At 32.8% G+C, this 23,110-nt stretch overlaps 1 non-coding gene across 1 annotated transcript; it reads left to right on the plus strand.

The window, feature by feature from the left end:
• Positions 1 to 9,960: 9,960 nt before the first annotated feature.
• LOC124899827 lies at positions 9,961 to 10,065 on the plus strand. Its single transcript, XR_007057391.1, has one exon. It is a non-coding gene; the product is annotated as a small nucleolar RNA R71 (small nucleolar RNA).
• Positions 10,066 to 23,110: the final 13,045 nt, after the last annotated feature.

The following is a 23,110-nucleotide window of genomic DNA, read 5'->3' on the forward strand; positions in this document are numbered from 1 at the left end:
TATATATATATATATATATATATATATATATTCCTTCTTTTTCTCTCATTTTTTCTCCCTTTTAATTATTTTTTATTTTTATTTTTTCTCCTTCTTTTCATTTGTGCGAACCAGCAAACAAAATACAAGTGAAAATTATAAAATATAAATACAAATGTGAACTATAACATACAAATAGTGCGAGCTATAAAATACAAATATAAATGTGAATTACAACATACAAATACAAGTGTGAACTATAAAATAGAAATACAAATGTGAACTATAACATACAAATACAAGTGCGAACTATCATTTGTAGTTTTTTAATTATTGAAAAGGAACGATTGATTTTCTTTCTACGAATACTTGTTTGTATTTATTGATACGAGTCGTATTTATTGATATAAGTAAATACAATTCAATTTTTTTTACAAATACAATATATACTAATACATATTGTATTTGTATTTTTAAAATCATTTGTTTCATTTGTTTGTAATTGTATTTGTACCAAGTGATATTTGTTTATTTACAAATATGAATGATAATTTTGATATATAAATACAAAATGGTACATTTGTATCAAATGATACATTACATATTTATATATTTTAGAATCAAGAAAATACAATTAATGCATTTATTTGTTTGTATATAAATACAAATGATAAATTGTACATAGTCACGGCTAAATACAATAAGCGATCAACTTATAATTACAAATACAAAATAATTCTTTAAAAATGAAAAGATATCAATGAAAATAGAATACAAATACAAGTATAATCCAAATATAATCTAAATATACAAACACAATAAAACCATGATATAAATATAATTCAATATAATATGCAATCAATTATAAAATATAAATACAAACAGTTCTTTAAAATACAAGTGCGAATTATATAAAATATAAATGATGGTGCAAACTAACAAATACAAATACAAATACAAATACAAGTGTGAACTATAAAATACAAATATAAATGCAAACTATAAAATATAAATACAAGAGCGAACTTTAAATATAAATACAAATACAAATACAGTTGTATCAATAAATACAAAAGTATAAATGATGGTGTGACTACAAATACGATAAATAATTGTGGTATTTATGTTATCATCCATGACTTGTGCTCGACTAGTCATATTTTTCGAAAATACAAAAAATATAAAATAGAACAAAAAAATGATAAAGAAAATAAGTACAAAAAGAAAAATCAAACAAGAAAAGAAAAGAAGAAAGAGAAATTGAAGTTAGAGATTAAAGAGACAAAAAACAAAAACAAAAAAAAAAGAAACGAAAAAAATAAAAATAGGAAAAATAGAAAAAATAAGAAGAAAAAATGGGGAAAACACGAAAAAGAAAAAGATATAGAAAATGAAAAAAAATAATGCTAGTGTTTTTGGCGAGACTAAATATGTAGTGTATTTATGTCTTGTCATCTTGTCCCATGCTTTATTACAGATTTGTTTATTATTCCTTATCTTGAGCCGGGGGTCTATCGGAAACAACCTTTCTACTTTTCTGGAGGTAGTGGTATGGACTGCATACATCTTACCCTCCCCAGACTCCACTGTGTGGGAATACACTGGGTTTGTTATTATTGTATGAATACATACTACTGAGTAAAATTTAATACAACGGCTGAAAATAGAATATAGCCACTATAAATGGTAATTATGTAAAATGTGGCTATGAAAAAAAGGATTTTATAACAAAGTGCCGCTACTTCTAAAAGACCCCCTTCTTAAATTCTATAACTCGTGCATAGGCAAAAGTTTGAGTTAATAACCCAAATGGTCACTCAACTTATGATTTTTCTCTCAGAAAGTCACTCAACTATGAGTTCTTCTCACAGAAAGTCACTCAACTTTAATTTTTACTCAAAGAGTCACTCAACTATGACCGTTTTGCTTAAAAAGTCACTCAATCTATTTAATTGATATTTTTCATTAAAATTTGCTAACATGTAAATTTGTTTAAAACAAAAAAATTAAGAAATAAAAAAGATTTTTATTTAAACAATCAATTTAATGACCCTCCCATATCCAAAATTCATTTAAATGGTTGAAATGAATATATTTTTTATTTCTTAGAATTTTGATTTTATGACTATTTTTCGCGATGTTCTTGTCCAATGATTACTCTATACGCTAAAGTATATATAGTCATATAGATCTTCAATTAATATCCTAAAATCACAATCATTTGATTGTACAATTTTTACTGCTAATTTTACCTTGTTGCAGTGTATATATTATAATGTTACTATGTTTAATAACATTTGCTAATGTTCTATATCATATCATTTTAGTTTAAAATCTATAGCGTTCCCTTTTATCAACTTATTAGGAATATAATTTATTATATTTATTTGATGCATATGTATATTATACAAGTGGTAATATAAAAAATTGCATTATGATTGGAAAATCAATTCCGTAAATAAGTACAACATTGAAAGTTATTTAAATCTAATCAGCTAAATGAATATGATTATGAAAATCTTAAAAATTAATATTAACATTATAAGTGAATTGATATAAATTATTTAGGATATTTTAAAATTTCAGAGGGTTAAATATAGAGTAAACATGTAATAATATGGTTTAAATAATTTATTTTATTTTTTTAGAATTTTGGTTTTAAATAAAATTTCATGTTAGCAAATTTTAACAAAAAATAAATAATTAAATAGGTTGAGTGACTTTGTAAGTAAAATATCTATAGTTAAGTGACTTTTGAAGTAAAAATCAAAGTTGAGTGACTTTTTGAGATAAGAACCCTAAGTTGAGTGACCTTTGAAGTAAGAAACAAAGTTGAGTGACTTTTTGAGAGAAAAGTCATTAGTTGAGCGACCATTTAAGTTATTAACTCGCAAAAGTTTATAGTAATCCTTTTTGTCCTCACGTGTCTTTTTCTAATTCAAGTAAAATAGTTTTGCATTTAACTTGATCTTTAAGTTTGGTTGTTTAATTGGGTAAGAAATCTCTAAATTAATTAGAATTTTACCTTGTATAAAAAGAATTTCTACAATTCTATTTAAGAAATATTTGAATCAAAATTAAAAGAAACATATGTTTCTTCTACTTCTACTTTGTCTTCTTATATTTTGGTTTTTATTCAAGTCGTCTTCTTACATTCATTATAATCATCCTCTTTTATTTCTTTTGGTTAATAGCTATATATATATATATATGTGTGTGTGTGTGTGTGTGTGTGTGTAATTGACTATGAAATCTCTCCTTTGATGATTTTGCTTGTTTAGTTGAAAATTTTGAAATGAAAAATTGAACAAATAAGCATGTTGCGACTCAATGAAGTAGCCAAAAAGAATACAAAGATTTGTCTCTTTACTTTTTCGTTCTTTGTTTGTTTAATTATGACTTAGTTTTGTTATGTTATTTAATAAATATTTAGGTATATTACGTGTGTATCACGTCGATATAAAATATAACACACAAAAAGGATGAAGTTTATAATATTGCATAACAATTTATTCCTTTTTATATACAAATGTTATTAACTAGTTTTCGACATGTGCGTTGCACATATATTTCAAATTATTTAGTGAATAACAACATAAAATTATTATTGAAACTTATTTTGAACAATAAATGATAAACTAAAGAATATAAAGAAGGGGAAGGGACACAAATGTCAACTCGCCCAAAATATTTTAACTGATATAGCCATTGATTTGGCAATTCCAATAGATAGCCATTTAGGCTTTTCTGTTGCTACTACCCCTTTTTTTTGGTGTTTTCTTTATTTATTATTTAATTTTTAATGTCAATTATTTTACATGTTACGTTCTCTTTCTTCCTATTTTTTTCGTTTGATTTTCACTATTTTTTTCTTTTAACGTTGTTAATTTTTTATTTTTTTTTGAAAAAAGTTTACTCTGTCCGCCCATTTACTTTTTCATATGCGGTCACGAAAATAAAAACATGAAATACAAGTCCACCCATAATTATTCTATCTCTTTTCGTATGATAACACTATAGTGACACTTTGACTTTATTTTTTTGCTGCTTTCTCTCGCTTTTTAATCAAAAAAATTAAGGACTGTTTGGACAGTATAGGTACAGGGTTTAATAAATTTTGTATATGCTTGCACAAATTTTCATAAAAATTTAAGTGAAGTTAACAAATTCATGAATAACGAATTACTATATATGTTTGCACAGATTTTCTCTGTAAGAGGTGTATTTATATGGTATATATACTGTATCAACGTGATATAAAAGTATATCAATCTAGTATAAAGTGTATCAATGCGATATCAAAGTATATTAATGTAGTATAAAAGTGTATCAATGTAGTATAAAAGTGTATTAATGTGGTATAAAAGAGTACCAATTGGGTATAGGGACTGCATGTGCTTACATAGAATTTCCTTTCTCTTTTTAAAAAAGTGTATCAATCTCTTCACATGAATTTTTATACTATACATGAATTTTTATATTATAAAATTTCAGATTACAATCTCTTCACATTTTATGTTCCACAAGAAAGGATATATATATATATATATGATTCAATTAAGAGCTACAATTAAACCTCGAATTAAAAATTAAGTTCAATTATACTGTAACAACCATTTTTGTCGTTATGTATATACCTCCCGTTGGAACTACCATGTTAAATTTTTTTTCTATTTTGAAGTTATAATTTTAAAGATAGGCTAATTTGAAGCGAAATCGGAGTGAGGTATTGATAAGAATCTGGTCACTTGAATAAATAAGAAAATAATACGGAAGAAAAAATACTACGTAGAAGACAAGAAATTAAAAATAGGGGAAACTTGAGAATAAAATCTACAATTCGAGATAAATACTAAGAACCCTGACAGCGCCCAAGCGCATACGCAAGTGTACGTGGTTTTATCAAGCAGTAAAGTGGACTAATGAAAGCCAAGTATCGATCCCACAGGGACTTGGTTGAACAACAGTTTGATTTCAGTTCACAATTTAGATTCAACTAGTGCAAAAGTAACCAAAAAAGAGTTTGTAAATTGCAAGTAAAGTAAATAGTGCGTAAAGTAAAGATCTTGGGCAATCAATAGGGGTAAAACCCAGGGTTGAAGCACTTAGAACAATCATACTATGTTATTGACTTTCATTCATCAATTCACTTATCTTGATTTTTGATTCTTAGGGTTCATCGCATAATTATGGTCTCCCGACCTCTAACCAATTACCTAATGTGGACATTATAACTACATCATTGAGCGGGGATGTAATAATCCAATGAAGTTCTTTAAGCTATCATCCTACATTTGAATCAAGTAAGGTATCTAAGTACATCCCTGTCCTAGACACTAATTCGTATTCCTTATTTCATAAAAGACTACGAACCATACTTTGTTCAATTTCACGTTCTATCTCCCTATTTCCTTTCCCAACAAGGTTAACAATGGGTATATTCTAAGGGTGATCAAGCCTTAATATTTAAAATAAGATTGAACACATAACCAACAATGATAAGAAAATCAATAAACTAATATCATAATCATAATACTTATGTATTCGGCTTCAACCCCGAAAAGAGGGCATTTATCCACGCATAGTCATAATCGTAATCACTAGTTTGTAATTAACGACTAAAAACATAAATAAACTAAATTAAAATGATAAAAACCTAAGTTATGAAGTTGTATCAGCCTCCTTGATGTTTCGAGACGTCCAAAGATGATTAATAATATGTATAAAGATGTTTTTATAGTAGATAACAAAGCCTAAGCCGTATAGAACTCAAAGTCCAATTCTGGCCGTGTTTGAAGTGGGGTCATGACACGATTCTTGCATGACTTGAAAACGGGTGGAGAAGTGGGGATGGCTTGGGTCAAAGGGGGTCGCGATGAGCCCCTATCGCGACACCTCTCTGGAATTTTGCTTCTCAAAAATTGGTTAAGTGTTGGACGTTCCTTCATGCATCCTTGTCTTCGTGGTGTCTTTCCAAAGGTTTTCCAGCCTCCAAATCATCTATTTATCATCGTATTAAGCTCACAAAAGATCCTACAAGAGTACACCACACGAATTAGATGTTCAAATAGCATAATATCCATCACGACTAATCAAGAACAAGAGCTTAGACTAGGTTGGTTTCCATGATCTTTAACTTCAAGTCTCAACTCTTTGCTTGACTTACTTGAACTTTGTACACTACCAACAAGTTGTTCCACATATAATCAAACCATTAAAACCAATTAGAACAAACACAATAGAATTCAACAAATGAGACTACGCAAGCACCTAGCTCAAGCTAGTAACACTAGTCTCATCAATTGAACTCTAAGTGATCTAATTAAACCCAACTTGTTTGGAATACACTTTGCACATTATAATAACACACTTTATCACTTAGATGCTTATTTATATCAATATCAACACCTTAAGCACCCGAGTTATCCTCGAAACAAGGCAAAATAAGCTAGAATAGTAATACTAGAGTACATAAATACACCCAACATCACCACCCCACACTTAAATACTTGTTCATCCTTGAACAACTCTTTACTCTAAGAATCATAGTTGAAGAGACTCTATACTTATACTAAATGCAAGACACTCAAGCTAGTACTACAATGACTACACAAAATGCACGTTTCTACACAAAGCATATTGTTTACATAATTGATAGCTTATGAACACTACTCCAAAACATCCCAGCCTCAATATTTGGCCCAACTAAGTGGCAAACTCATGATCATTATTCAATAAAGGATGTTATACAAATCAACCACATTCATCAAACATGTGCCCCCCACAACAAGAGAGTTACCCATAATCACTCACATAAAAGCATTTTATAACATGATACGGTACATGAATCAAATTACGCTCACTCTCACAAAGAATTAACAAGTTACACACAATGAACTAGACTTTCCCTTAGTGTAATGCTCCACCAATATTAGTATATTAAGCTTAGGATCAATCAAAACTTTTCTAGGTTGTAATGTAGTATAAGGGATGGGTAAAAACTATTTGGGAATAGTGACTAACCTCTCTAAGTGCATTAATACACTACATTATACATTTAAAATCAATCTCCAACCACCAAATTACACCATTTTGTCTACCCCTTCTCATTTGTTTTTGTCCCATCTCTTTTAAGTATTTTCACAAACACTTGGTAGGCGTATTGTTTATTCCTTCAAGATTAAATTTTTTCTTCTACAATCATGAGAATATTTATAAAACCATTTATATCACTCCCAACCACCACACACAATTATCAACACCAATAACTATTACTTTGTGGCATCAAATTCACATTTTTATTCTTATTTCTCAAACTCCTTACTCATTCAATTTTTCAATAAAGCACTTAGGAGAATTTTGGATCAAATTATGGTCTATCAAAGAAGGGATTAGGCTACATATGAGGCTACTAAAGAAAAAGCTAAAGGCTCGATAAGGGTTTAACTAGGATAATGCACAAAGGATAGGACAAATAGAAGGTTTAAAACAAGGCTATCAAAGAAATACTTATATCATCTCCTAAACCCATACTCTTTATTTCACTTTGCACACACACCAGGTAAGTTCTAGACATCACATTCAACAAGGAATATACAAAAATCTTACATCACACATGGCACTTGCTCGACTCACATAGGATCATCATAGACTGCCAACCAAATAATAACATTAATTCAAATTTTAAGCCAACAAGAACAAGAGTCAAAAAATTGAGCCTAAAAGTCTCAAAAGTAGCAATTCGCACAATTCAACATGCTTTCACAATCACAACACTTGCATCATGCAATCAAACATAGTACCAAAAAGAATATTTTACACAATTTTTTTTTTAAATTGAGCCAAAATTTGGGAATTTCCCCTACCCCACACATTAAAATCGACTTTGTCTCCAAAGTGAATTTAAAAGTAAGGGATAGTGATACTCCCTGAGGCCTCTAGGCCTAGCTAGTAGCATCTTTACCCATAAATGAGATCCGTGGGACCCCACACTCAGTCTTTGCCGTACTTCAAGCTTAAGCTTATAGTAATCAGACTTTTCATTAACCTGCGACTTAATAAAAAACAAAAACTACATGAAATAAAAACTAAAAACTGAAAAGAAAATATACCTAATTAACTTGGATTGCCTCCTAAGAAGTGCCTAATTTAGTATCGCAGTACAATCCAACTCAAGTCAACCATATTCCTTCACCCTTTTACTTCTTTTTGGGAGCTATTTTTTTGTTCTTTTTTCACCTCTTGAGTTTTCACTCTCAAGGTCAACATCTTTTTTAACTTTAACCTTTATCATATTGGGAAACAGTGGATTCAACTTAGGCCGCTCAATCAGGTAATCCAAAAAGGTCTTTGGTGGATTAACCTCCCCACACTTTTCTCCTTTAATAGCATTGATCACACATATATCTTTAATTTTGGAATTTACGATGGGTGTTTTGTAAACATCAAATACCACCTCTTCATTATCTACCCTCATTTTGAGTGTTCCTTCTCTAACATCAATCAAGTCCCCTCCAGTTGCTATGAATGGATGCTCCAAGATGATTGGTACCTATTTATCTGCCTCAAAATCAAGAATAAAAAAGTTAGCAGGTATAATGAATTTACCAACCTTTATGAGGACATCATCTATTACTCTTTCTGGATATGTTATGGACCCGTCTGCTAGCTGCATAACCACGGTGGTTGATCTAGGCTTTTCTAAGCCCAATATTTTAAATAGTGAATGGGCATCACATTTATGCTTGCCCCTAAGTCAACTCAGTACATGGACCACTTTACTCCCAATTTGAATAAGGATAGCAAACTTTCTCGGATCTCTCAATTTCTTAGGGATTTTCTGTATCATCACAGTGCTATACTCTTCAGTGAGTGTTATTACCCCCACATCCTGTAATTTTACTTTATTAGCCACCACATCCCTTAAATACTTTTCATACTTGGGCATAATCTACAAAATATCTAAAAGAGGTAAATTAATATGAAGCTCTTTGAATGTGTCAAAGAACTTTTTAAACATTGCATCCTTTTTCGCTTTAAATTGCCTCTGAGGGAAGGGTAGTGGCAGTGTTTTCTTCACTTCTGATTCAACAACTTTTTCTTTCAAGTACTCAGACTTCCTTGATTTTTCAACAACTTCTTCATTTACCTGTTGGGTTACCATATCCTCATCTACCTCCTTAGTTGCCTTTGGAGGTTCTCCTTGAAATTTTTTACCACTTTTCAAGGTGATTGCCATAACCTGCTTTAGATTTTTTGTATCTGCTGGCAAACTACATTATGTCCTAGTATTTAATGCTTGTTGTAACCGCCCAAATTATAACTATAAGCTTTTCTGAGTTGCTTGTGAATTCTTAAAGTCTGCAGCAAACTGTGTCTGATTAGCTAAGAGTTGTTTCATCATCTCTTCCATAGTGCTAGTTGACCGATTAGTTCAGGCCTGTGGCTATGGAATTGGCTGTTGTTGTGCATTCTAAGGTTGAGTCTTCCACTTCATTTTGTAGGCGTTACAAAAATTTGGTCTTTGTGCATTGCCTACATACATCACAGATTATGGATTTAAAGAACCCATGACCGCTAAATAGCCACTATTTTTGCATACTTCACACCGACCTACAGTTCATTGGACGACATTGACTGTGGCTATAGGTTTTGCTACTCCCAGCTTCATGCTGCTGAACTGAGTGTTAATCAAATTTTGTAATGCAAAAACTTGTGCTAATAAGGTTGTGAATTGGTACACATCCAATACACCCGTAATTCTTTTTGTGGCATTTCTAGAATTCTAGTTCCACTCTAGATTTCCTTGTGCTAGGCAGTTCAATAATGTGCATAGCTCATAATAAGTCAATTCCAGTGCTTGACCACCTGCGGCTGAATCTAGCAAAATCCAATGCTTGACCACCTGCGGCTGAATCTAGCAAAATCTTTGTATTGTGATCAAGTGCTTCTACAAAAGTATGATAAAGTACCTCATTAGATTATTGGTGATGTGGACAATCCCAAAGAAGAGCCTTGAAGTGTTCCCATGCATGATATAGATTTTCATCAGCCTTTTGTTTGAAGCTCACTATCTCACTACAAAGTCTCGCAGTCTTGCCTGATGGAAAGAGTCTGATGAGGAACTTTCTAGCTAAGTCGTCCTATGATGTGATTTAATTGGCCGACTTTATGTTCAACCACCTTTTAGCTTCCCCAATAGTAAGTGGGGAAAAGTGTCAACATCACAAAATCTGTACTCACCCCATTCGAAATGAATGTATCAGTAAGCTCAATGAAATTCTGCAAGTAAACTTGTGGATCCTTGTGTGAAAACCTTGTAAATTGTCCACTGCTGATGAGAAGCAGCACCATGTTATGGTTTAACTCAAAATTCCCCCCAGCAGTCGGTTTTTGAGTTAGGGAAGTCAAGTTAATCAGATGTGGGGCTGCCACTTCCCTAACTATCCTTTAAGCTGCTTGTTGTTCAGCCATTGGAACAGTATTCTCTTGGTCTTCTTGGATTTAAGGAATTCTGGGGAGAAGGATTGTTTCTCTCCTGCGTTGGTGAAAGTCTTGCCTGGGTTCAGGGCTTGGTTCTACCAACTCCCGATCCCCTGCCAGCTTATCAACCTAAAAACCTATTTCCTATGATAAAAAAACCAAGACCAAGAGTAAAAACACCAAAGAAATCTAAAAGTAAAACTAAAATAAATAGTTTCCAAATAACAAGTCCCCGACAATGGCACCAAAAACTTAACAACGCCCAAGTGCACACGCAAGTGTATGTGGTCTTATCAAGTAGTAAAGTGGCCTAATGAAATCCAAGTATCGATCCCACAGGGACTTGGTTGAACAACAGTTTGATTTCAGTTCACAATTTAGATTCAAGTGGTGCAAAACTAACCAAAAGAGAGTTTGTAAATTGCAAGTAAACAAAATAGTGCGTAAAGTAAAGATCTTGGACAATCAATAGGGGTAAAACCCAGGGTTAAAGCACTTAGAACAATCGTACTATGTTATTGACTTTCATTCATCAATTCACTTATCTTGGTTGTCGATTTGTAGGGTTCATCGTATGATTTTGGTCTCCCGACCTCTAATCAATCACCTAATGTGGACATTACAACTACATCGTTGAGCGGAGATGTAATAATCCAATTAAGTTATTTAAGCTATCATCCTACGTTTGAATCAAGTAAGGTATCTAATTACATCCATGTCCTAGACACTAATTCATATTCCTTATTTCATAAAATACTATGAACTATACTCTATTCAATCCCACTTTCTATCTCCCTATTCCCTCTCCCGAGTTCACAAAGTTGACAATGGATATATTCTAAGGGCGAGCAAGCCTCACAATAGTTAAAATAAGATTGAAAACACAACCAACAATGATAAGAAAATCAATGAACTACTATCATAATCATAGTACTCATGTATTCAGCTTCAACCCCGAAAAGAGGGCGTTTAGCCATGCATAGTCATAATCGTAATCACTAGTTTGTAATTAACGACTAAGAACATGAATGAACTAAATTAAAATGATAAAAACCTAAGTTATGAATTTGTATCAGCCTCCTTGATGTTCCAAGACATCCAAAGATGATTAATAATATGTACAAAGATATATTTATAGTGATAACAAAGCCCAAGTCATATAGGACTCAAAGTACAATTCTGGTCGTGTTTGAAGTGGGGTCGTGATGCGATGCTTGCATGACTTGACCAGGGGTCGTGATGCGGGGATAGCTAGGGTCAAGTAGGGGTCATGAGGAGAGGCTGGCTTGAGTCAAATGGGGGTCGCGACATGCCCCTATCGCGACACCTCTCTGGAATTTGCTTCTCAAAAATTGGTTAAGTGTTGGATGTTCCTCCAATCCATCTATATATCATCATATTAAGCTCATAAAATATCCTACAAGAGCACACCACACGAATTAGATGTTCAACCAACACAATATCCATCATGACGAATCAAGAATAAGAGCTTAGACTAGGTTGGTTTCCATGATCTTTAACTTCAAGTCTCAACTCTTTCCTTGTCTCACTTGAATTTTGTACACTACCAACAAGTTATTCCGCATATAATCATACCATTAAAACCAATTAGAACAAACACAATAGAATCCAATAAACGAGACTACGCAAGCACCTAGCTCAAGCTAGTAATGCTAGTCTCATCAATTGAACTCAAAGTGATCCAATTAAACCCAACTTGTTTGGAATACACTTTACACATTATAATCACACACCTTATCACTTAGATGCTTATTTATATCAATATCAACACCTTAAGCACTCGAGTTATCCTCAAAACATGGCAAAATAAGCTAGAATAGTAACACTAGAGTGCATAAATACACCCAACATCAAACCCTAATTGATCTAAGTATTCAAAATTAGCAGATTAAGACTATTATGATACTAATAGAGTCAATTCAAGAATTTAGTTCAAAAGTGATCTAGACCCCTATTTCGATGAAACTAAAGACAACAATTAGTACAAGACCAATTACCTTCTTTAATTAACTTTAATAAATACCAAATATATCAAAGTAAGAATTAGTCTTACCTCCTAAAGAATCGTTCTTATAGGACTTCACCACACACAAAGATGGAAAGAAGAAAATCCTCTCAAATATTATTAATCATCATGTTGTCTAATTGAAAATAATAAAATTTAGCTATATATAGGTAAAAAAAAACATATCCCAGATAGCATGAGATTTGAATTTTACTTTTATGGAAATAAATAAACCTAGAAAACTTCAAACTAGGAAACTTTAAATTAGGTAACTTATAAACTAGGAAACTTTAAACTGGGAAAACAAAAGTTTTCGAATTTAATCAAAACCCATATAGACCCAATCTCCGAAATATGTGTAGCACTTAGCCCATACTTCTCCATAATCCTTGGACTCATTCTTGGGCTCTTCCTTCATCTTAAGCATCTTCTTGATTCACACTGAAGCCCGTCAATCTTAATGCAAGTGGGTCAGCCTAGATTCTATCATTCCCCTTTTCTTGAAAATAATTTATCCTTAAATTTGAATCTCACGAAATCAAGAAGACATACTATAGTAAATAACATCCATTACATGAAAACAACAATGGTAGGAACAAAACAAGATAGAAACCATGTGTCCACTTAACCCAATTAATCCTCACATGTATAAATACACTTTTATAAAGCATGTAGACATCATCATACCAATAGAAAATTCTCTTCCTTGTACGAGCACAATAAACTTCACGTATAGATGACGTAGGGAATAATATGTGCCTTTCCAAGTTAGCTCTATCAATAAAGTACTTTAATGGGTTTGCCAAAGATGAAATAAGCTCCATAGAATATGTATGAAATTGAACATGTTTATGATATAGCCAAGTATCATCAATTACACTTCTCAAATATTTTTCCACGTAAAATTTATTCACATAAGAATAGGTGATTTCAAGAAGGTTAGAAGAACCTTTCAATCTCAAAATAAAATCTCCATTAAATTCTATGTAATAGATTAAATTCACCAACAATGAATCATGAATAGGTTCAACAAAGGATATTTGATCAATAGTATCATAATAGTCATGTATTTCCTCCTCACTAGTATCAAACACCTTTTTTAACCTTATAATCACCAAGACTTGAAGAATTATGACCCATCACACAAAAAGAATCATATTTTAATAATTCACCACACAAAAACTAATTTGACCCAAGAAAAAAAAGGAAGAATCATCTAACTTTTACAAGCTGCTTCCTACAAACACCACGCCTCTTCTCAACAAGTAGGAATCCACATTTAACTTTGTCATACTCAATTTCAAAAGGCAATGAATTACTCATATAGTTGAACTTAGAGTTTTCAATTAATTACTTATTATAGAGCAACATATCATCACTTTTAAACTTAATAAAATCACCAACGTAAGAATTAAGAGTGTAGATCATCACCTCTAAAAAGACCTTAGGTGTTTTAGGAATCCCAATAATGTGGATAAACCAATCATACATACCGTACTTGGTCATATGTAGCAAAGGAACAATATCACCTCATTTTTCCTTGCTCATTGGTATTAGATCCACTACTTTGTTCGTCTTATTGTAATGAGTATTATCTTGAATAGACCCAAAATAATCTCTTTACCTTTATCCTTCTCATAATCAAACACTTGCATAATGGGACATGTAGTTTCAACCATCTTAGGATTAAGTTCATCAAATGATGGTTTTTCAATGTAAACTTTCTCATGAGTACCTAAAAGAGAGTCAAAACAACTAGAAGAATAAAAAGTTGAAATGTGAGAGTTGGAATAAGAAATAACCTTACTTAAACTCACTTATTTTTTTGTCTCCTCCTTATGGTCATCCCTCTTATTTTTACTCTCATGATCATAACTCTTTTTGTTCTCTCAGCCTCACTTGACATCTTATTCTCTCCACACAATGCAACCTCTTCCTTTTTCTCTCTTAAAATGTCAATATGTATTCCCTTGCTTCTATTCTTTTATCTTTTAAATTTTTTCATTGATTCTTTCACATGTTTTTTATCTTTGTAAACTTGGAATATAATTAGAGGTGAAAGTTTATATTTTCTTTTGTTTAGATCAAGAAAAACTCTATTATTTCTTCTATCATAATTTGCATTCCTATCAAACTGCGATGGATGCCCAAGCATGATATGATGATCTTGCATTGAAATTACATCACAAATAACATTATTAGAGTACCTACCAATAGAGAAAGAAATCACGTATTGCTTAGTCGCCTTAAGTTCACCAAAACTATTCAACCTTTTGTTGCCTATAAGGAGTAGTATGTTTGATACATGTAAGTTCCAACTTCTCCACTGCGTATGAACTTATAACATTAGCACTACTTTCAAAATTAATAAGAAAATATTACCCTTTACCCCATACTTTTGTATGAAAAATACTTTTCCTTAAATTAGTTATATTCTCCGAGTTAGGTGAATTTTGGGTGAACTTTAATGCATCAAGTCGAGTGAAAATCATTCTAAGTGTTTTGGCTATGTCATTATTTTGAGTCCCAGAATCAGAATCCTTTCCTATTTGAGATATCTCCAGAAGAAAAATAATTTTTCAATTTGACTTTTTTTTCTCTATTGATCTCACCTCTCTTGCCCTTTCTACTTAAATTAAAACCTATGGTTGATTCCTTTAGGATTTATATATTAACCCTACTAGTAGAAATCCCTTAGAAGTAAGAGGTAGAGAGAAAAAAATATACCAACTCCCAGACTAATTGGGTTTAGTGAGACAAGTAAAAGATCAATGTATGCAAAACTAAAAATAAAAACCCCCCTAAATTTCCCCTCTTCTTGACGTTGGAAAAATAATGAAAGATAATAAATTTTGGAGTTTCTTAATTTCCAAGCAAAACCTTTTTTATTATTTATTTTTGGCTAGTTTGTAACCTTTCCTTTTTAATTTACTAAAAGAAAAAAAAGTAGACTTTTTTTGGGGCTACAAAACTCCCAAGAATTATCAAGAATGGAACCTTGATAGAACTGCTCTGATACTACTTGGTAAGAATCAGGTCACATGAATAAACAAGGAAATAATACGAAAGTGAAACTACTATGATTAAAGACATGAAATTAAACATAGGCGAAACTTAAAGAATAAAATCTCCAATTTCAAGGTAAGTGGTAAAAATCCTAATTGATCTTAGTATTCAGAATTAGCATATTAAGACTAATTATGATACTAAAGAGTCAATTCAAGAACTTAGATCAAAAGTGATCTAAACCCCTATTTCGAAGACACTAAAGACAACATTAGTATAAGACTAATAACCCTTTTTAATTAACTTTAATAGAAACCAAAAATATCAAATTAAGAATTAATATTACATCCTAAAAAATCATTCATATAGGATTGTAAGATAAATCCTAAGTCACCACACACAATGATGTAAAGAAGAGAATCCTCTCAAATATTATTAATCAGCATGTTGTCTAATTGAAAATAACAAAACTCATCCCTATATATAGGTAAGAAAAGACATATCCCAATATCTAGGGCTTCTTATAGAGCGGATCAGACGGATAAATATGCTTAACGGTTTGGCTTATTGAATATTGACTTTTAAGTATACAAATCTACTAGCCAACCAATAAGATATCGGTTGGTTTAGTTCGAATTAGTAATTATCGAACGGTTAACGGGCAGTGTATTGTCTCAACCATTTCATGCTTCCTTCTTTCACTTTCACAATTTCACTCACCAATATATTGATCTCCCACAAAATCATTTTTCCTACCTACTTAAGCTTATAATTCTATAATTTAAATCACAGTGAAAAATGCATAAAAGCTTAAATTTTGAGGGTGCATACATACAAACATTTATTTAACAAATATTAATCAAAATATACTTGAAGTATACATATTTATATATTAAAAGTGAAGACTATTCTAATATGGTCAAAACTCCAGACTAACGAGCTAGTAGATCAGTAAGAAATTCAACTTCCAAATTGTATAAAGTCATATAACCATGATGCTTGTGAGCTAGCTAGTAAAATATGTAGCTCTCTTGTCATAATTAGAAGTCCAAAATAGAGAGTAAAACAACTTATTTTGGCTTGATCTTTAATGAGCGATGTTTTGGTTTGATCAATTTTAAGGAGCAATAGAATATTAAATGGAGCTTTAGAGTTAATGATAGGTATTTTAAAGTATATAACTAATGGTAAAAATTAATTATAATAGTTCTTAACATGTTAATGGTTTACCCAATAGAAAAATTGATTAATCCACCCTGCGCCGATAAATCATTAACTATAAGATTTTAATTCATTTTCCAACCATTAATTCGATAACCCAACATCAATAAGCCAATAAGTCAATTTCGTGGTTGGCTTATCAGTTGCGATTCAGTTTTGAACTACCCTACAATAGCATGGGATTCAAATTCTACTTTGATAAAAATAAATAAATTTAGGAAACTTTACACTAGGAAACTTTTAAAGTAGGAAACTTTAAACTATGTAACTTTCTAGGAAACTTTAAATTGGAAAAGCAAAAGTTTCTGAGTTTAATCAAAACCCATATGGATCCAATATTCTTTGTTTGGGCTTGGACTAATCATGAAATATGTGTAGCACTTAGCCCACGCTTCTCCATAATTCTTGAACTCATTCTTGCGCTTTTCTTTCATCATAAGCATCTTCTTGATTCACATTGAAGCCTATCTATCTTAATACAAGTAGGTTAGCCTGGATGCTATCAGTGTGGTAAAAAAAATGGCAGCATAGAGGGGAAGCACAATTAGAGAAGTATCTAGATCAAATTGATGACCGAGGTCATTGTTATGTATTTCTAAAAAAAACTATTGTCGATGCTTTTGATATGGTGATCAAAGGTACTATTTCTATTTGTGACTGACTAGCTTCTGTTTTATTTGATTCGGGGTCTACTTATTCTTATATATCTATCTAGTTAGCAGTGGATCTGAATATGGTTTGTGATGTACTTGATTACCCCATTTATGTATCTATTCCAGTTGGTAAGTCTGTGGTAGTAACCCATGTTTATTGTTCTTGTCTTGTATTATTTGTGGGTTTTCAGACTTGGTTAGACTTAATTATTCTGAACGTGTTAGACTTTGATATAACTCTTGATATAACCTGGTTATCTCCATACCATGATATTTTAAACTGGAATGCTAAGACAATGACTCTAGATATATCAAAAATGGGCAAACTAGAGTGAGGGGAGAGGTATAAGGCCAAACTGATGAAATTATATCATTTTTCTAGGTCAGAAGGTTGGTCGGGAATGGGTGTATAAAGTTTTTAGATCATATCTGGGATTCGAATATGGGGTGTCCCTTCTATAGAGTTAGTTTCAATAGTTTTTGAGTTTCAGGATCTGTTTTCTACAGATCTATCGAGTATGCCTCCGGATAGGGATATCAATTTCTGTATTAACTTAGAGCCAGACACTTACCCTATATCGATTCCTAGTTATAGAATGCCTCTAGAAGAACTGAGGGAGCTCAAAAATCAATTACAAGAACTACTTGACAAGGGTTTTATTCATCTAAGTGTTTTACCTTGGGGTGCTCCATTCCTTTTTGTTGAGAATAAGGATGGTAGTTTGAGGATGTGCATTGATTATAGGCAGTTGAATAAGATTACTATTAGAAATAAATATCCCTGCCCCACATAGATGATTTGTTTTACCAATTATAGGGTGCGTTAGTGTTTTCAAAGATTGATTTTCGGTCGGGTTATCATCAGTTGAAAATAAAACCGAAGGACATACCAAAGACAACTTATAGAACTTGGTATGACCATTATGAATTTCTGGTGATGCCCTTTGGGCTAACTAATGCACTTACAACCTTTACAAGCTTGATGAACGGTATCTTTAAATCATTTTTGGATTCTATTGTAATCGTGTTTATTCAGGATATTCTAGTCTACTCCTAGAGTAAGGAGAAGCATGCAGGTCACCTTCGGGTAGTTTTTGGGATTCTAAGGGAGAAACAATTAATTCTAAGTTTTCAAGGTATGAATTATGGTTTTCTTCAGTTGCCTTCTTGGAGCACGTGGTTTCTAAAAATAGGGTAATGGTGGACCCCCAGAAGATTGAGGCAGTTAAAAATTAAACCCAGCCTAGTTTAGTGATAGAGCTAAAGAGCTTTATGGGTTGTCGACGACCCTAGCCGTGATGGGTATTCTTAAATCCGCCATGGACCGGAGACCACCCCCTTAGCCAAACCTTAAGAGCACAACGATAATAATAATGAGGAAGCCAATTAACAGTAATAAGAAGATGAATAGATAACTCAAAGAAACTAAGAGTCTAAACAAAAACCAATCCACATCTGTCCGCGAAAGCCTCTAAATTAGAATAACATCTAAATCGAGACATGTCCCTAACTCTGACAAAAAGAATCCAATGTACTGAGTAATGAAGAAAAAATAATAAAATGATAAGTCTTTTCGGTGGATAGAGGTTCACTACTTCACAAAAACTCAACAAACGTGCTAATCCACCTAACGTAGCACAGGAGCAACAAAAGTGCCTTCGGACCCTACATCATGAAATGATGTAGCATCCTAGGATGGTCAGTGGGCTAAGCACTGGCGTATAAATCAGGGAAAGTGATAACATAATTCCATGTCGAAAATCAATCAAAATCACAAAGACACATTTATATATACATGTATAAGATGACGGGATAGGGTAAGAGTCATGGACATAAGAGTTTTAAAATTATTAACCTGGACTGTGTAGATCGATCTGTCCTAAGGATACTCATGGGCTATATGAGTTCAGATCCCCCTACTAAAAGGGCCCCAGTGCATGTTAGCCGCACGAACCGAGGGAAAACTAAAGCCACCATGGGTAATAACGATCCCAAATACATATATCAAGTGTGTGTCAAGCACACTGTCATATAGACCCCTAACACTAGCAAATGTGGTTTCCAGTTTTCATCCCCCCAGGACTTACACCTTCATGGTGTACACAACCCCTTTTAAGACTAACTTAAAATAATTTATACATAAATAATCCATTAACCCAGGAGTCATTCATTAAGGCATTTACCACTTAGTATCATCATACCAATATGCTTGCTAGCTAATATATTTATGCCAAACCAATTCACCACCAAATTGGACTCCCAAGTTCTATTAAAATCTAAACCACGGCCTCCAAGGCTATCTAAATATATTTTTATATTCATTTATCCATTAATACAATGTTCAAAAGCAAGTTAAACCATACAATTTTTCCATAATCGAGATTAATTTCACAAAGTAGGTTGAGTGTAGTGCAAATCTAAGACAAAATTCCTCCAATTTAGGGAAACCCATGTCCGCCATTCCAATCATTTAAACAATGCACCAAATCAGTCCTAAAAGTATCAATTTAAAGCACCAATAATCAATTTAAAATATGGAATAAGTAATTCAATTAGTAACAACCAAATCCCCTCAACCCAATTTCAAAACTGATAATTTAAATCACATGAAATCCATTCAATTAATACCACAATGTAAAATTCAAGTTTAGGAAAGAGAGACATGCCTAAAACACACAAGAATTTGAAATCACTTTGAAGTTTGGAGTCCAAATCATGAATGCACTGGGAAACCTTTGAACTTTCTTGGGTTTTGAGTTTTAAGAGAGAATGGAGGATTTTGATCTTTTAAAACTGAAGAAAATAGGCTTATTTTATGTTTAAATATCGTACAAGTGGTAAAGAGACCAAAAGCCCCTCATCACAAGTGAAAAAACAAAACTAGATAAAATTTACACACTAGCATGGCATGCCATTATCGCGGAGGTTATCCTTCATACCACTCTGATATCGTGGAGGTTAACCTCTGTGACACGATGATATCCTAGACCCTCACTCCTCGGGGTCCAAAAATGACTCCATACCCCTTTCAAAAATTTCAAAACTTTCCCAAATTACCCTTTTAACATTCCTAAACATAATTCACGTAAAAAAAATCAATATTACAAACACGAGAAGGTAAAAAATAAAATAGTTAAAATTTTAAGGGGTCTTCCATTATCCCCCCCCCCCCTTAGTATCATTCATCCCTGAATGATGAGTTAGGACACTTAGCACAAGAATAACAAGATTATACCAAAACCAAACGACAAACTTGGAGAGTGATGAGAGAAAAATGAAACCCATACCTTAAGCACTTTCATCCAACTCGTGGAACAAGAATGGGTTTTTGGCCTTCATACCATCTTCATCTTCCTATGTAGCCTCTTCTACCTTTTGATTTCTCTAAAGGACCTTCACCGAAGCCACACCCTTGGTCCAAAACCTATAAAATTGCCTATCTTATATGTAGATTAGGATTTCCTCATAAGATAAGGAATACACAACGCCAACATTCTCAATAGGCACTATTAAGGAAGAAACACCTACACACTTTTCAGCATGGATACATGAAACACGAGATGAATAAAACCTAAAATCGCATGCAAATCCAACTCATAAGCAACATTCTTGATTCTCCTCAAAATATGATACGGACCAAGTATCAAGGATTAAGCTTACTCTTCTTTCCAAACCTTATGGCTCCTTTCATAGAGGACACCATCAAGAATACCCAATCCAATTCTCTTTGCCTCACATTCACATAAGACTTTTGGCGACTTTAAGCAGTCTTAAGTCTTTCACTAATTACCTTCACCTTCTCATGGCTTGGTCAACCAAGTCAGGATCAAACAACCTAGTCTCACCAACCTTAAACCACTCAATAGGAGACCTATACCTTCTACTATAAAAGCCTCAAAAAGAGTCATCTAACTGCTCGAATGATAACTATTGTTGTACGCAAACTCAATAAGAGACAAATGATCAAACCAACTACCCTTAAAGTCAATAACACAGGCCCTTAGCATATCCTCTAAAGTCTAAATAGTATATTTTTTTTTCATTTGTTTAAGGGTGGAAATCGGTGCCAAGGTTCACCTGTGTACCCAAACCTTTCTGAAACAAACCCCAAAAGTAAGATGAAAACTATATACTTAGATCTGAAATAATTGACACTGGCGCACCATGCAACTTGACTATCTCCTAAATGAGCAGCTTGACATAATCATTTCTTGCGTAGGTAGTCCTCACAGGCAAAAAGTGAGTGGACTTAGTCATTCTATCCATAATGATCCAAATCGAATCATACTGGTTGTAAGACTGTAGAAGACCCATAATGAAATCCTATTAATCATATTCCACTTTCATATAGCAAACTCTATATCTTGAGACATACTACCGGGCCTCAAGTTTTCAAACTTAACTTACTGACAAACCATATATTTGGCAACAAAATTTGCCATATCCCTCTTCATATTGTTCCACTAATAGATCTCCTTTAAGTCGTGATACATCTTAGTCAAACCTAGATCTGTAAATCTGGACTATGAGCCTCAGTAAAAATCCTTTCCTACAGCCCATCAACATTAGGAACATATAATCTTCCTTGATATCTCAAAATACCATCTCCCTCAAACTCGAAAGCTATAACCTTTTGCTTATCTACACCATCCTTAATATTCAAAAGTATGGGGTCCAAAGCCTACTTCTCTTCACCTCGGCACCAAGAGATGATTTAACCACTTCTTGAACAATCACTCTACCATTCACAGAGTCCAAGAGATAGACTCACAAGTTAGAAAACCTATGAATCTCCTTTACTAATCCTTTTTTCTCTTCATCAACATGAGATAAGCTCCCCATATATAACCTTCTAAGAGTATGAACAACCACATTAGATTTACCTGGATGGTAGTGCAATCTCAAGTAGTATTCCTTGAGCAGTTCAAGCAACCTCCTTTGCCTCAGATCCAATTCCTTCTGTGTAAATATATACTGCAACCTTTTATGATCTGAATCGATGCCTACATCCACCCCATATAAATAATGGTGCCAGATCTTCAAAGAAAAAACCACAGCTGCCAACTCCAAGTCGTGAGTTAGATAATTCATTTCATAAACTTTAAGCTGCCTAGAAGCATAGGCCACAACCTTACCTGCTGCATCAAAACCCAACTCAGTCCCACATGAGATGCATCACAAAATACCACAAAACCATCAGTACCCTCAAGTAGGGTCAAAACTGGCGTAGAAGTTAACTTATCCTTTAACTTCTCAAAATGACCCTCACAAGCATCGGACCATAAAAACTTTACCTTTTTTCTGAGTCAACTTTTTCAATGGAGCAGCAATAGATGAGAAACTCTCCACAAATCTCCTATAATACCCAGCTAAGCCTAAGAAGCTCCTAATATCGATTAGAGTCATGGGTCTAGGCCATTTCTTAAATGTCTCAACTTTTGGTGGATCCACCTTGATCTCTTCACTAGAAACTACATGCCCCAGAAAGGTCACAACACTCAACCAAAATTCACACTTAGAAAATTTAGCATACAACTTCTAATCTTTAAGAGTCTACAACACAATTCGAATGTGTTTGGCATGATCCTCCTCACTCTTAAAGTACACCAAGATATCATCAATGAAAACTATCGCAAACAAATCCAAAAACTGTCTAAAAACATGATTCATAAGATCCTGAATGAAATCAGAGACTTAGTCAACCTGAATGACATCAACAAGAACTCACAGTGACCGTACCAAG

This window comes from Capsicum annuum, chromosome 6 (genome assembly GCF_002878395.1).
Source record: "Capsicum annuum cultivar UCD-10X-F1 chromosome 6, UCD10Xv1.1, whole genome shotgun sequence".
Classification (NCBI taxonomy): Eukaryota; Viridiplantae; Streptophyta; class Magnoliopsida; order Solanales; family Solanaceae; genus Capsicum; species Capsicum annuum.